This window comes from Mustela nivalis (assembly GCF_964662115.1).
Source record: "Mustela nivalis genome assembly, chromosome: 13".
Taxonomy (NCBI): Eukaryota; Metazoa; Chordata; class Mammalia; order Carnivora; family Mustelidae; genus Mustela; species Mustela nivalis.
The window spans coordinates 65,667,514-65,685,063 of NC_139032.1; the positions used below are offsets into that span (position 1 = coordinate 65,667,514).

Genomic DNA, 17,550 nt, shown 5'->3' on the forward strand with positions numbered 1-17,550 from the left:
CCAAAATTGGTGGCATCACAATTCCAGACTTCAAGATCTATTACAAAGCTGTCAACTTCAAGACAGTATGGTACTGGCACAAAAATAGACACATAGATCAAAGGAGCAGATTGGCAAGCCAGAAATAGACCCTCAACTCTATGGTCAACTTATCTTTGACAAAACAGGAAAGAATGTCCAATGGAAAAAAGACAGTCTCTTCAATAAATGGTGCTGAAAAACTTGGACAGCCACATGTAGAAAAATGAAACTGTACCATTTCCTTACAGAACACACGAAAATAGACTCAAATGAATGAAGGACCCCAGTGTGAGAAAGGAATCCATCAAAATCCTTGAGAACACAGGCAGCAACCTCTTCGACCTCAGCTGCAGCAACTTCTTCCAAGAAACATTGCCAAAGGCAAAGGAAACAAGGCAAAAATGAACTACTGGGACTTCATCAAGATCAAAGTTTTTGCACAGCAAAGGAAACAGTTAACAAAACCAAAAGCAACTAGGATTTAAAGCCTCTTGACGAGTTAATTTTGCACAATTATTGTTTCCATCTTTTCTTCTCTTTCCTAGGGTTTACCCTCCCCAGGAATCTGAGAGTCTAGTTAACATCTAAGGTCTCTATAGCTGGGGAAAGCCTCCTTCCTTAGAAATCAACTAAAGCTTAATGAATAAAACACATTACAAGTGTAACCCACTCCCCCACATTTACGCTCTCCTTGTGTGCTATCTTTTCAATCATCATTGGTGAAACAGTTTTCTCCCCTACTGCACTCTCTGAAATCAGGAGAATTTGCAACCTGAACAGTATGTTGCAAAATGCTTATACCTAGACCAGGTAGGCAATTATGATAAATGGTGTGCAGAATAGTCTTTTTTCCTAACTCAGCAACTTGAGATAATTAGGATTTGCTAAACTTGCTATTATCATATAGCAGTTTATTGTGCAGAGTGGTATTAATTATTTAAAGCTCTACATGTTACAATGTCTGCCTAGTGCTCTTTCTAACTAATATTCTCGTCCCTATGACCTGAGTCTCTGGTAAATAGAAAGTACTCCACACATAATTTTTGAATAAAATAAGTGAACTTTTGAAAATTTTAGAAAAATGGTATCTTCTTAGTTCTTGAAATACCTGTCTTTTATTTATTATGTTTGTGCTTTTCAGCTAGATTTTTTTAAAGATCCCTGGTATATATATTGATCATAATCTTACATAGATTATCCTATGCAGATAATCAGTCAGTCATTAAACATTTTGTAATTTCCTTGACCTACCTCTCTTAAGGCGGGGAAAAAAAGATCATTAGTGTGCCAGAACAGTCTGCAGTGAGCTCACTGCCTAAGGCTGACATTTACCCATACCCATGGCTTCTTCCCTATGTCACAGGAATGAACTTGCTGTCATTCCAGTGAAGAAATCACAACAAACAGACCCTTCCTCCTCGGGAATTTGTTTGAATGCAGTATATAAACCATGACTAACTAAATTTTTGTTTTTTAAAGATTTTATTTATTTATTTGTAAGAGAGAGAGAGTGAGAGCGAGCACAGGCAGACAGAGTGGAAGGCAGAGTCAGAGGGAGAAGCAGGCTCCCTGCAGAGCAAGGAGCCCGATGTGGGACTCGATCCCAGGATGCTGGGATCATGACCTGAGCCGAAGGCAGCTGCTTAACCAACTGAGCCACCCAGGCGTCCCTAAATTTTTGTTTTTTAAATTTGTAGATGAATGGGAAGACTTTAAAGGAAATTAAAGCAAGAGAATAAAAAAGCTCAGATTTATGTTTTAGAAAAGTTAGTCACTATGGCTGCATTGTAAAGAATGAATTTGGGAGGTGTGTAAGATACCAAGTGAGGAGGCCAATCACGGGAAAAAAGAAAAAGAAAGTGAGGACCAGACTGAGGCATTATTATTGGGAACAGAAAGAATGAGATGGATTTGAGAATGCCTGAGTGGTAACAGAGGAAGTGAAAGCCCAGAGTAAGCCCCAGGTCTTGACTCTGCTTACTATTTCCGTGTGAGCAAGAGAAGACAGCATTGGGAAGAGGGTTGATATGGTAGGTGAGAAAATTGTATTTCAAAATGTTTGCAGACTTTTTTGTATTGTAGACAATGTGAACAATAGCGAAAGTAAAAATAAAAAAATAAAAATCACACCTATAATCTCACTATATTTTTCATGTAGAGGCATTCACATAAAATAAGCTTGTATGTATATAAATATATTTTAAATAACATTGTGATCATGCCATATAGATAGACCTATAAGCTGTTCTTTTCCTTTAAATTATATCATACACTTTGTATTTGTAAGCTTGGACTGCCATAACAAGGTACCATAGATTGGGTGACTTAACAAAAATTTACTTTCTCACAGTTCTAAAGGCTAAGTCTCATGATCAGCTTGTGGTAAGAACTTTCTACTAGACCTGCAGATGGCTCTCTTCTCACTGTGTCTATACTTGGCAGAGAGAGAGGATGGTGAGCAAAGAGGTTGTGGGGGAGAGAAAGAGAGAAGGCATGAGTGAGCCATAGAGAGGGCACACTCTCAGGTATCTCTTCTTTGTAAGGGAACAATAAGGTGAGGGCCCACCCTAATGATCTTACTTAACTCTAATTACTTCTCATTGGCCCACTTTGAATACCAGCACATTGCATTAGGGTTTCAAAATATCAATTTTGGGGGGACAAAACATTTAGCTCATAGCAAACATTTTAGTTGATGGAGGATATTCTAAGATGAATTATTTATTTTGAAGTCATTATAGAAAACTTCAGTTGGCAGGAAATACTGTATACTATTTTATACCCCAGACCTTGCAATGTTTAGAAACTAAAGAGCGCAATTTGAATGCTAAAATACGTATACAAAAAGTAGGAACTTTTTCCCGAGAAACAAGATTAGGAACTACCTTGGAGTAAGTTGTTTTTATATCCTGTTCACCAGAGATAACAAGGGACATATTTGTAGTCATGCATACTAAGTTTTATTAATGTGCTTTATTAAGGGACAGATAATACAGAGGAACCCCGTAGTGTTTCAGAAGGAGGTAGAGGGATCCAGGGACAGTACTTGCAAGATTTGGAGTGAGGAAGTCTGGAAATAATCACATGAGTCTTTTTGGACTACTCCTAAATCAGCTTATTTGTGTCTTATACCTTGCCACATTTAATTACTGACTAGAATTTATTCTTATATATATATAAATACTGCTTTCAGAATATTTCTTTTTACATACAGCATGCACAGCTATCTGTGTTACTAATCTGTTGCTAATTTAAATGTTCAGGTAAGCCTAACACTTTTAAGTCTTAAATAAAAGGAGTCCATCCAGTACTCATGAATCATATATTCTGAAAGGGAAACAAGGAAAGCAGTGACAAAACAGCCTTCCAGACTTATTTAGAATGTATGAAATTTTGAGACCATGTGTATTGAATCGGTTCTGAGAAAAGGAACATTTTAATCCCTTTAATAAAAGATCTTGTCAGTGACAACTGGTGAAACCGATTGTTACAATTAAGACCTACAGAGCAACCAGGAGAAATCACTTCATTCCATACATGTATCATTCGATTTATAAGAAACTTTATTATACAAGAAACATAATAAGGTACTAAATTACTTCTATTGAAATGAAGAGAAATTGAACCATCTTGGGCCTAAAATTTATGCAGATCAGTAAAAACAAGAAATAGAACATTGCTTTATCCTTCTCATTAAGTTTCTGTTACTCAAACTTTGTTCAACAGTACTTCCTACCTCAGATACATGCTGTCAACTAACTACCCATATTTTGGAGACCTGGATTAAGGATTGACTAGTGCCACTTAGATACCTGAGCCAGAATTTAAAGACAAAAATAAACTGAAACAATTTATTTTAATTTATAATAAACCAACAAAACAACTAATTTCTAATAAGAACTCAAGGTCTTCTAGACCCAACTGAGAATTTTTAAAATAAGTTGTAAATTCGTTGCTTGTTGTTTTGTTTTCTTTTAAAGATTTTATTTATTTATTTGACAGAGAGAAATCACAAGTACACTGAGAGGCAGGCAGAGAGAGAGAGAAGGAAGCAGGCCCCCTGCCAAGCAGAGAGCCCGATGCGGGACTCGATCCTAGGACCCTGAGATCATGACCTGAGCCGAAGGCAGCGGCTTAACCCACTGAGCCACCCAGGTGCCCGCTTCTTTTAAAATATATGACTGCTAGACTTGAACTTTTACCAATAATTTAACTGCAGAAATAATTGCCATTGATCTTTAAACAACAGGAAAAATGGAAAAATATATGAAATCATTTTTTCAGACACTGGAAAACAGGTAGCACAAGATTGTGAACTCAAATAGAAGGGAAACAAATGAAGTGGGGTTTTTGTTTGTTTTGTTCCTTTGGGGGGTTATTTATTTATTTATCAGAGAGCAGGAGCAGGGGGAGAAGCAGAGAGAGAAACAGGCTCCCTGCTGAGCAAGCAGCCAGAGGTAGAACTGGATTCCAGGACCCTGGGATCATGACCAGAGCTGAAGACAGATGCTTAGCTGAGTGAGCCACCCAGGCGCCCCTAAATGAGGTGGGTTTAAGATCACCTTCCGATTACTGGCTGGAGGTGATAAGGCAGGGAGGAAGAATCCAAAAGGAATATGTCAGTCACATTTCTGTGAGAACTCAGAGACCAGAATTCAAGGAAGAAGAGGTAATAAGAATTTATAGGGCAGAGTAATGAAGAAGAGAGACATATTTAGGTCCATAATGGAAGAATGAAAGAGCCATGAGATTGTATGGGGCTGAAGCGCCAGGGACAGAGGCTGGCTGGCAAACTGATTTTCCTCAAACATGCCAATGATCATCTTCCCAAGAAATGGTGCTAAAATAACTGGATGTTCATCTGAAAATAAATAAATGAACCTCAAATCTTATCTCATATGATATATAAAAAGTAGCTTGACGTAGATTATAGGCCTAATATAAGAACTTAAAACTATAAAACGTTTCAAAGAAAATTTAGGAGGGGCACTGGGATGACTCAGTCATTTAAGTGTCCCACTCTTGATTTTGGTTCAGGTCATGATCTCAAGGTCCTGAGATCAACCCCACTCCCCTACCATCTGTGTCAGGCTCCACACTCAGTAGGGAGTCGGTTTCCCCTCTCCCCCCCCTTCTGCCCTTGCCCCTGCTCATGCTCTCTCTTTCTCAAATAAATCAATTTTTATTATTTTTTAATTTTTTTTAAGATTTTATTTATTTGACAGACAGAGATCATAAGTAGGCAGAGAGGCAGCAGAGAGAGAGGAAGGGAAGCAGGCTCCCTGCTGAGCAGAGAGCCCGATGCGGGGCTCGATCCCAGGACCCTGGGATCATGACCTGAGCCGAAAGCAGAGGCTTAACTCACTGAGCCACCCAGGTGCCCCAAATAAATCAATTTTTAAATTAAAAAAAGAGAATATAGGAAAAAATCTTTGTATCTTTGTGGTAGGGAAAAATTACTTAGACATCCTTAAATATGAGTTATAAAAGAAGAAAGTAATAAATTGAACATCACCAGTAGTAAACCTTTTTTTCCCCCTGCTTAAAAGACACTTAAGAAATGAAAAGCTGAACCACAAACTGGGAGGCAATATTTGCAAAAGACATATTTGATAGAGGTCTCATATCCAGAGGATATAAAAAAATCTTATAAATAAAAATGAGAAGACAAACCATCTGAATTTTTAAATCTAGGAAAAACCTTGAGAAGAAACTTTGCCCATGAAAATATATAAATAACACATTGAAAGATGTATAAATGCATTTGTCATTAGATAAATGCAAATTAAAATCATAGAAAACTACTACATACCAACTAAAGTTACTAAAATCAACACATTAACAATAACAAATATAGAGATTGTGGAGCAACTTCTTCCTCTTGTACGTTGCTGCTCTGGTTACAGAATGGTGTGACCACTTTGAATCATACCTTGGCAGTTTCGTTGAGTATACACTTATTATATAACCTAGCAATCACTCTCCCAGATATTCACCAAAAGAAAATGAAAACACATTTCCACACTAAATTTGGACACTAATGTTTATATCAGCTTTATTCATAATTACCAAAAAGTAGTAACAACCAGAATGCCCACAAGCTAGTGAATGGATAAAGAAATTGTGGTACACCCTTACAGTGAAATACTCTTCAGCAATTAAAAGAGAAAAGAAAGTCCTGATATGTATAACAACATGGGTGAATCTCAAAAGCTTTATGCTGTGTTAAAGAAGCCAGATTCAGAAGCCAACCTACAATATTACCCCACTTATTTTATATTCACTAAAAGGCAAAAAAATATGGTAATAGAAGACAAATTGGTGGTTGCTTCAGGATCAAGTGATAGAAGTAGATTGCCTTCAAAGGAGCTTGGAGGAATTCTTTGGGGTGGTGGGCATGTTCAACACTCTGATTGTGATGGTGGTTCCGCAACTATGTACATTTGTCAAAATGTACTGAATTGTACAAATGAGTGAATTGTATTGTATGCAAGTTATTGATTTAACATTAAAGATACAAAACAAAGAGCTGTGTTTTTGTGAAAGCACAATCCTGAGTATCATTATGAGATAAAAGCTAAGGGAGGTAAACTAAAGATGTAGTCTGAAAGCACTATACCATAATGAGAGAGAAGAATGTAAGAAAAAATGACTGGCTTCTCATTGTGTTGTATTTGAGTTTTGTAGAACGTTTTCTGTTTTGTTTCTTTCTCCTTCTCCTCCTTCTCTTCCTCCTTCAACTTTACTTATTTCCACACATCAATATTCCATTGATCTTTGCTTAATTTGTCTATTGAAGTGTATATATACCTAAAACAATGTAAACAGACATTAAGAGTATGGATCAATACATTTCACAAACTGAACACACATGTATAAATGAGACCCACATTATGAAATATGATTCAGCAGTACCCAAGTTTCTTTGTGATCCAATTTTAGCTACTAAACCCTCTTCTGATTTCTAACAAAATTAATTCATTCTGTCTGTTGTACTTCATATGATTAAAATCATGAAATATGCATTCTTTTATGTGATATTTTGCCAGGGATATTCATACATATCTTTTCCTCTATTTGCTTATCATTTGTTGTCATTGCTGTACAAATGGCCAGTGACATAATTTGCAGAGACCCTTATTAAAAAATTATTAAGAATTTTAGATCATGACAGCAAAATAGTAAATCAAGCAAGTAGAGGGGACCTTTGAGTAAAGGGCTCTGTTGACTTTCCACATAGCTCTCATGGGGCACTGGCCCTCAATATACATTTGTATTATGTATATATACAAATGTATATTGTATACAAATCAAATTGTATATTTGTATACAATATACATTTGTATATATACATAATACAATATACATTTGTATTATATATATACAAATATATATACAATATATATTTCACTGTGTGAACACACCGCAATTTTTAAAAATCTATTGTTAATAAAAAAAACTTGTGATGTTTTCAGTTTTTTTATACTGTGAATGATGCTGCTGTGAATATTTTAATTTCTTTTAGATAAAATTGTTTTATGTGCATTTATATTGGATATATAACTGGAAATGGAATTTTCAGTAATACATCCAATTGTAGTACATAATGTCTGACATTTACCAAAATAGTTGTTCTAGCTTCTTACATTCTTCCTAGAGGTATATAAATAAGAGTTCCAGTTGTTCTTCATCCTCATCAGTACTTGACATCTTCTATTTTAGTGGAGAATTTGGTGGGTATGTGTGGTATTCCATTGTGGTAGTCTACAAAAAGGGCTGCAGCGATTTTTCCCATCCCTGCACATAGGCCTCTTTTTGATGTGACTCAGGAGATAGTATGTTAATGTTAATATAATATCTTAGTATTGCATTATTTATTATACCAAAAAGACATATACATTTTTGGATCCTTTAGTTTTTGGGAACGTGTGTGCTTTCTTTGGATCTTCAAATTAATGATCTCTTTACTTCATCCAAAGCATTTTATAGATGTCATGGAAGACTGTATTTTTTCTCATTACTAGCCATTAAGCAAAGAAAGATCTAACTGGATTATGCATTTTCATTCAAACAGCTTTCTTTTTCTTTTTTTTTTTTTTTCAACTTATTCTTCTGTGTTTATCCACATGGCTGTTTTAGACTTTCTTCTCTAATGGTGGCCAGGTTAGAGTTCACTTCACAAGCCTTAGGTGTTTAGAAGATTTTCATCATCTCCTCAGGAGATAGTCTGTATTGTCAATCTCTCTAATATTTTAAGTATATAAAAGATGTGCTAATTCTTCAGTAATTTAGACAAAAATTCCCAATTGCATTATGCTTCATTCACACCCCTAATCCATGAGTTTTATTTTAATAGATTCATTTTCTGCCTGGAGATAGGAAGACATCAACTGATAATTACTGAATGAAGTGGGAATAGAGGAATCATTATGGCTGGCATTAGGAAAAAAGCTATCTTATAAAAGAAAAGTGGTTGATTATAAAAGATACCATTTACCAACGGCTTGTATGTACCAAAAAGAAAAATATGTGTATCATAATGATTACTCTCATTAATCTGTATTTTTACATTACAGATGAGGAAATAGAAGTTTAAAAAGTTTTAATAATGTGACTAAATTTCCTCAGTTAGTAATTAGCAGAGACATACTAAGGTTTATAATATATAAAGAATTAACATTTGCAATAGGGTGCTAGAAAATGAACCCAATATAAAATACCAACGTCCCTTAAAAGCAAGGTTTGTAAAATGTATATATATTTATAATTAAAAGATGGCTAGTTTACAAAATAACTCAAGGATTATTTGGTTCATTGAACTTTATAAAATCACTGATTTCATAAAGAGAATATATTTACTTATATATCTTTACCTTAAAAGAAGAAATATTTTAGGACATGAGGAGGTGATGTGAAATTAACTTACCCTGAATTTCTGTTTTTCAGAGAACTGTAGTGAGAACAATAGGCAGAATGGATGTTATTTCCAGAGGTAAGTACAATGACATGTGATCTTATATCATTGAGCACAGTGAACAGCTTACAATGACTAATGTTTTTATACAACCACCTGAAAGTACTAAAATATGAATTAAAATGTCGAATGTTTGATTTAATGCCACATTTTAGCACTGAATGCATGACTTTAATTGGGCTGTGCTTAGTTATAGAAACTATAATCTATGTCACTCAACACAAGCAAAGTTAATATAACACATCCTTTTATTTCTTAGAATCAGTGTGAAATGTGAGTGAAAGAATGACAACAACCCAAAAATCTTCAAGCCTTTTAGTTCCCCCAAAAATATATGTATAAAAGCAAATGATGATTTGAAATAGCAGCCCAGGAAGTGCCTTGTAATTGTAACTTTTTTTTTCAGTTTTTCTCAGGGTTTTTATAGAGATTTAGGGGAATATCTGATTAAAAATAGTAACATATGAGTGTCCGAAGTCTTTTAGCTTAACTTCTTATTCCTCTAAATCAATCTCAGAATGTAATCCAGAAGGCACAGTTTTCAGCCAACCTTAAACTGCATTGCTCCAACTCCAGAAGTACTATCTTGAAGAATTCTAGCTAACTCACAACTTTCTTTTCTCACATTCTCGCCATGGATATGGCATTGGCAAAAGGCCACTCAACTGTTGGACAAGACTAGCCATCAAAACGTAGTTAGATACAAACCAAAATCATTCTTTGTAACTCGTCTTAGGCCATTTTTTAAAATATACTGTTAAAAATTAATGGGATAGAAATCTTAGCAGTAGTTACTCTGTAACAGAATGGTTCTCAGCTAGGATAACAACTTCCTCTAGAATTATTTTGTAAATCTTTAGAGGATTTATTATTTTTCACAGTGGTTGTGGTATATTAATGGCATTTTGTGATCAGGGTCCAAAGATGTCAGACAGATGCAAAAGACAGAATATTCCTGTACATGGAAGAATTGGCTCATGTTCCATGCAATTTTTCATTGTCCCACTGAACATTCATTTAGATGAACACAACGGTTAATAACTATTCGAGCCTTTATCCTAATATATGTGATCACAAAATGTTTTTCCATGAGTGAATATACAATAAATTCTGCATGTAATATAATATACTATACAGTTGTAAAAATAATAATAGGAAATTCATGTGAAAAGATCTCTAATATTTATTTTACATGAAAAAAGCTAGCTACAGAACAGTATAAATCCTGGACTCCATTTCTGTTGAATAAAAATACGTATTTGTTTCCATATACAATATAATACACATATACATATATGTGTATAAAAATGTTGGAAGGATACACAAGAAACTAACAATAGGGATTATTTATGGATAGACATGAGGAAGAAATAGACAAAAGGATGACAGTGGGTGTGAGAGAAAATAAATAAGCAAACAAACAAATGGGTGTATATAGTTTTATGAAAAATTTGCCTATATTGACTATTAAAATTATGCGAAAACAATACATATCACATCAATGTTTTTCAAAGATTTATTTATTTATTTATTTATCAGAGAGAGAGCGAGCACAAGCAGACAGAGTGGCAGGCAGAGGCAGAGGAAGACACAGGCTTCCTGCTGAGCAGGGAGCCCGATGTGGGACTTGATCCCAGGACGCTGGGATCATGACTTGAGCCGAAGGCAGCTGCTTCCCCAACTGAGCCACCTGGGCATCCCTCAAACCAATTTTTTTAATGTTTTATGTTTTCTTGTCTGACCACATTTCCTAAAAATAATAATTATTATCAAGCTTATGTCAGACTTCCCAGTAATACTGAGTCCATAAGAGCTATTTCTGTTGAATTTTGATGAAAAATAGTTAATCCAAGAATTCTTGCTGACTCCAATGCTATCTTACATATGAAGGCAACAGAGAGGAAATATTCATAGATATTCAAGTCTTAAAATATGATTTCTGAAAAGAAAAAAGTTTCTCTCAGCGGTCTATAAGATAAAGCAAAATAAGAATTCAAAATGAGAGAAGACATGATTTACATGAAATGATTTTTTTATTACATCTCCAACTTATACCAAACTAATATTAAAGAACCTGAAAAAAGTGATGGAAAAATAAAACTAGAAATCCAAATCATCTGAATTTGATTCTTCATGTCATGTTTACAGAGGGTGATCTAGTAAGAGATCTTTCCACACCTTTGTGCCTCAATTTCATTAATGAAAATAGATAATGGCGGCTTCTTCATAGTTATTTTTTAGAATATAATAAGATATTTATGAAAGATTTTGAAAATCAGCTGGATAATCTCTTTATATCATCTTCATGGTATTTTATATCCTTTCTCCCAGGATGTTTCCAACTCACTTTCTTTGCCTGACACATAAAGTTTCAGTCTCCCTAGTTAGCAATTTCTTCTACCTTGCAAAGCCCATCTCAAATTCTGTCTACCTAATTAATGATCGCTCATGATATTAGACATCTTGATTATTTTTAACTGCTGTTTTTTATATTATCTACATCACACCATCTTATTGTACTAGCTTATTATCAGTGTATACATAATCTATTTAATACTTCCCTATAATTATTGCAAATGAAAATGTAATGCCCGTGAAAATTGTCATTCACATGGGGAAAAATGTATGACACAGTATCTTGAGAAAATCCAGTTTCAGAATTGTTTAAAGGGAATACTTTTGATTTTGTTAAATCTGTGATATTCTTCTTAATAACTAGTAACCTCAATCTAATTATGATAAAACTTTAGATAAAAACCAAAACCAAATAGAGGGCCATTTATCAACATATTTGATCAATGCTCTTCAAATGTGTCAAGGTTATGAAAGACAGGATTGAAGCATGCTACAAACCGTAAAAGATCAAGAAGAAATAACAACTAAATACAATGTATCTTAGATAGAATCCCAAAACCAAAATATGACATTAGTGGAAAGCTGATGACATCTGAATAAAGTCTGTAGTTTACTTCATAGCATCATAACAATATTAATTTCATTGTTTTGATTATTGTACCAAAGTTATGTAAGATGTCAGTATTAGGGGATTCTGAGTGAAACATAAAGAAATTCTCTGTAGTATTTTTGAAACTCTCCCTTATGTATAAACTTATGTCAAAATAATGAGCTAAATGAATAAATGATAGTTTATTACGTTTAAAGACATATAAAGAAGGGGCTCCTGGGTGGCTCAGTTGGTTAAGCATCAGGCTCTTAATTTCAGCTCAGACATGATCTCAGGGTCATGGAATTGAGCCCCAGGTGGGGCTCCACACTCAGAGTGGAGTCTAGTTGAGATTCTTTTTCCCTTTTCCTCTGCCCTCCCTCCACCCCACTCATGCATGTACATATCTCTCTCTCTCTCTCTCTCCCTAAAACAAGTAAATAAATCTTAATAAATAAATAAAGACTCAAGGTAAATATGTTTAAAGTTAGTTATTATTTAATAGGTGGTAGAATTGGTGAAATTTTCATTACATCTTTACAGTTTCTATATTTTCAAATATTAATTTGTATCTGTTAAATTATAAAATAGTTAAATTATTATCAGTTAAATTATAAAGATATAAATAGGCAAAAACGTATTATGAGCAAAATAATGCTGCATTTGCCACCCTCATGTCTCCTTTTTCCATTAGAAAAAGACTGGCTGGAGCCAATCTAGTATCCTTATCTTATCTAACATAGATTGTATATAGTTGTTATGGTGTTTGTTTGTTTGTTTTTACTCTTGCAGTATCCTTTATATGATAGTGAACTACTTAAGAGACATGGCTAGTTGACCTGAGAAACTCTTTTCATTTATTTATTTATTTTTTAAGCAATAAACATTTATTTCTCAAAAATCTGGAAGCTGGGAAGTCCAATATCAAGGTGCTAACAGATTCAGTATCTAGTAGGACATTCTTCCTGGTTTGCAGACAACCACCTTTTTGCTATACTTTTACCTGGTATAGAGGGTGAGGGTTCTGGTCTCTTCCTCTTCTTATAAGAGACTAATTCCATCCCAGGGAGCTCATGAGCTCATCCAAATCTCATTACTTCCCAAAGGCGCCACCTCCAAATACCATCACACTGGCGATTAGGGCTCTGAATTGGGGTGGAGAGGAGGACACAAACATTCAGTCCATAGTAGTCCCTTTTTAAACACTTAAACCAATACTAAAGCCAATAATAGCAACTTCTATTTATGGAACACTTGCTCTGAGCCAAGTACTCTTCTAAGGATGTCATATATATATATATATATATATATATATATATATATGTATATATATAAGTTCATCTAATCTTCATAACTCTGTGCAATAGGATACTGTTATTACCTTCATTTTACAGATGAAAAACTGAGAAAAATGATAGTAGGTAAATTTGTAAAAGCTTCTTTTTAAATTGAGAATAAGAGATATATTGAAGGGACAACATCAATGTGACATTCAAATTGCATTGTGGTGGTTCTATTTGTAAATGCCTTTTTCATTTGTTTTTGCAAACTTTTTATTTATTTTTATTTATTTATTTCAAAGATTTTATTTTTATTTACTTGACACACAGAGAGAGAGGGAGACAGTGAAAGAAGGAATACAAGCAGGGAGAATGGAAGAGGGGGAAGCAGCCTAAGAGCAGCTAAGAGCCTGGTGCGGGATCGTTGGTCCTGGATCCCAAGACCTTGGGATCATGACCTGAGCCGAAGACAGACACTTAACCAGCTGAGCCACCCAGACAGGCCCAGATCCATAGATTTTAACTAAATATAGATACTACACTTAAAACAAATTAACAACCGAATACGGCTATAATCAGTGACATTAATCTTGGCATACTCAATCCCAGGTTGTACTTAAAGGGAAGATCTGTTAAAGCCTGCAGTAGAGGGAAACTTTGCTTGTTCAGGCAATATGAAAACTGATACTTTGGAGGTTTATAAAGGTTAGTATTAGCAAATGAGGTTGGAGAAATGGATCTGGATAAAATCTGAACTTTTTTTGCTTCTCAAGCATGTTAATACTGGGACTATTATACAATTTTAAAAATCATTGAGAACCCCAACAACTTTTGATTAGGTGGTTTATAAGTATTACCATGTTAGAAGTTAAGACAAAAGTTGTACATAGTTAATAGTTCATTTAAAAATATTTTAAATATTTTATAGATTAAAAAAGGTTATGTTTTCCAGAGCTGTAACTTAATGTAAGGAATGACATTGTCTTACCTTTTTAAAACCTCTTTAAAATTATTGATTCGGTAGAGTATCTGCCTTTTGTTGTGGTCATGATCCCAGGGTCCTGAAATCAAGCCCCACATCGGGCTCCCTGCTCAGTAGGGAATCTGCTTCTCCCTCTGTCTCTGCCCCCTGCTTGTGCTCTCTCTCTCAAATAAATAAATAAATAAATTTTAAAAATTAATGACTTAATAGAAAACAACTATCTTTTCATATATGCTTCTGCATTTTATTACATTTTTTGTTTAAAATACTTGAAGAGAATTTGATCTCAGATCTGTATTTGGGAAGGGGTATTTTGAGAGACACTTCAATAATCGTAAATATTCTTTGATAAGAACAAAATTTAACAAGAAGCAGCTTCATAAAATTTAGTTGAAATGTGAAATCTTGGAACGCCTGGGTGTCTCAGTCGGTTAAGCGGCTGCTTTCGGCTCAGGTCATAATCCCAGGTCCTGGGATCAAGTCTTGCATCAGGCTCCTTGCTTAGTGAGGAGCCTGCTTCTTCCTCTATCTCTGCCTGCCACTCTGCCTGCTTGTACACTGTGTCTCTCTCTGACAAATAAATAAAAATCTTAAAAAAAAAAAGAAATATGAACTCTAAAACCACACAAATTTTGTATAATTACATTAAAATACATTTGTCTGTCTTGCATCTTGAATGAACATTTTACCCATGCATCATTTCATAATATTATGTACTGGTTATTTGAAAAATATTCATTCACTAAGTCATTATGCAGATCTTTCAAATGGTGACTCATTTTACTATAGAGGATCAAGAAACTGACAATATCAATCTCATATAAAAATCCTTTATTATTAGGAAAGTGTGAAGTTTATAGTGGATACAAGTTTTCCAAAATTCTTTTTTTTTCCTTGAAAACTCAAATTTTATCATTGGAAACACATATTATCACTTGTTTTTCTTAAAGTGGCCTATTCTTCTTTTTTTGAGACTATACCTGCCATTTTTGAGAGCCCTACTCAGGATTAAATGATAGTTTTTCTGTTATTCTTTCATCCAAGTAAAATAGTGTTCCATTAAAAAGTCACATAAAAAAGTGTTCCATAAAAAAGCCAGTAGCTCACTATACAACCTATACCCTTACACGAGTAATTTTCTTGAACAACCAACACGCTGATATACAGTAGAATTGCTTTATGTATATACTTCCCATATCATCATATAGAAAATGATATACACTCAAAAGGTTGAAATTTAATAAAATTAATAATTTTTACTACTCCATATGTGCCTTCTTAAGTGAAATTCACTCTTTTGCTGTTGTTGTTTTGGCAAGCTCCTGTGGTGAAGAAAACAGTGATTATACTTCAGTTTGCCACTATTGCTGTGATTCATGCTAAGACACCAGCAGTTTGCACCAGCATCCACTTTGTTGAACCACCAGTGTAAATGTCAGGGCAATAAAACAGGTGAATACTGTCTTTGCATTACTACGAACATAGTTTTAACCCCCCAGATCTCTTGAAAGGATCTTTAAGAAGACCAAAGGTCTGTCTACCATACTTGAAGAAGTACAGTTGTAAAAGAAATTCAGCTTTATCCTATGGGAAACAACAGGCCATTTAAGTATCATAAGTAGAGGAATGATGTCGACATAATTGCATTCCAGACACTGGTTTTAAATGTGGAGGGAAAGACTCTTTTCAAATTAAATATGTAAGATTTAAATCGGCACCTGGCCAAGATCCCTAAAATAACTTCAGTAATACCCACAGAGACACAGTAAGCTAGGAAAATTCATAATAACACTGAAAACTAAAAAAGCAACACAACATTTTAGTTTGTAAAACAAATGCAACTTTAGAAACTGTAAAGAGAAGTTTATTTCAAGAGTGAGCATCACAGATCCATCAGGATGGATTCAGACATTCATAGTAAGAGAGAAGATACTACCATTCCAGGAATGAAGGAACCAAAGGGGAAAATAGGGTTACTGAAGTTACTAAGCGAGATGGAATTTTGACAGAGAGGCCTCCCGATAGTCCCTGTAGGTCTAGCGACATACAATCAATGTCCAAACACAGGAAGGGAGCACCTAAGAAATATCTCAATTTCTCTCCCCTCCCACCTTCTGATATTTACTTATAATTTCCATGGACTGAAGCCAACTGTAAAGGAAGTCTGAATGAAGTAATATTATAGAGGGCTTGGTCTTCATTTCACACATCAGAAAAGAGAAAGTAAATAATGGATTCTTGAGGAAGGAGGTAAATGAAAAATAACTAGCACTTGCCCTCCTCAATTTTTATCCTTTTCTTTTCTTCTTCCCTTAAACCATGGCTATTCTGCTTTAAATGGGGAGTTGGTGAATTTAGAGTTGATTGGGATATTTTTTTAATAAGGCAGAGCAGTACAAGTTTTATAAGAGGATTTGAATAAGACATAATATTTTAAAAATAGCTTTGTTGGATTTGGGAAAATATTTAGGGTTTTTCATATAAATAGTAAGAATTGGGAGTCCTATATGATAGAGAATTAGGTAATGAGCAGTATTCAGCTTGCAAGACACCTGAACTACTTCAAAAAACCTCTGATTCTGGGCACCTGAGTGGCTCAGTGGGTAAAACCTCTGCCTTCAGCTCAGGTCATGATCTTAGAGTCCTGGGATTGAGCCCTTCGTCGGGCTCCCTGCTCAGTGGGGAGCCTGCTTACCCCTCTCTCTGCCTGCCTCTCTGCCTCTTTCTCTCTCTCTGTCAAATAAATAAAATCTTTAAAAAGCAACAATAACAAAATACCTCTGATTTGTCAGTGACCACAGGTCATGTGTTTGACATATGCAACTCCTGTGTTTGCTTTCTGAACTAATAATAATGGTCAGGGAGAAAGTTCACAGAGTCCAAGATACATAATAAAGCCTAGATGTTTATGGAATTGAGAATGCTTATTAATAATAATAAAAAAATTTTAAGGAGACTTTCAAGGGATTATTCTCAGAACCAAAGATAGAGTTTCAGCACTTGATTTATTTTTCCTTTGCTGATAACATTCTTTCCATGTTCCCCCATCTCGTTCTCCTCCCAAGCCATATAACTTGTATTTGGTCAGGAGAGTATGATGGAGTACTGGAAACATGAAGACTAGCTTATGAAATCTTCATACAAGAATCACTGAGTCAAGAGTGAACTTGAAAATTCATGATATCAATGGTTATTAAAAACAAGATGAAGTCAATAAAATCTCTTTAATTCTGTAATCTTAAATCCCTAGGGGTCATGCTACATGAGAGTTTTCTGTTGACCACCATAACACTGACCATCCTCAAAGCTCATATAAACAAACAGAACTCAGCATATTGACATACTGAGT

The 17,550-nt window shown here is 34.6% G+C and overlaps 1 long non-coding RNA gene across 1 annotated transcript in view; it reads left to right on the forward strand.

The window, feature by feature from the left end:
• The window catches only part of LOC309846345, a 187,066-nt gene that overhangs the window by 32,664 nt on the left and 136,852 nt on the right, over positions 1-17,550 (forward strand). Inside the window, exon 2 of the long non-coding RNA XR_014301857.1 lies at positions 8,968-9,013. This is a non-coding gene — a long non-coding RNA (uncharacterized lncRNA). The remainder of the gene's footprint in view (positions 1-8,967; positions 9,014-17,550) is intronic.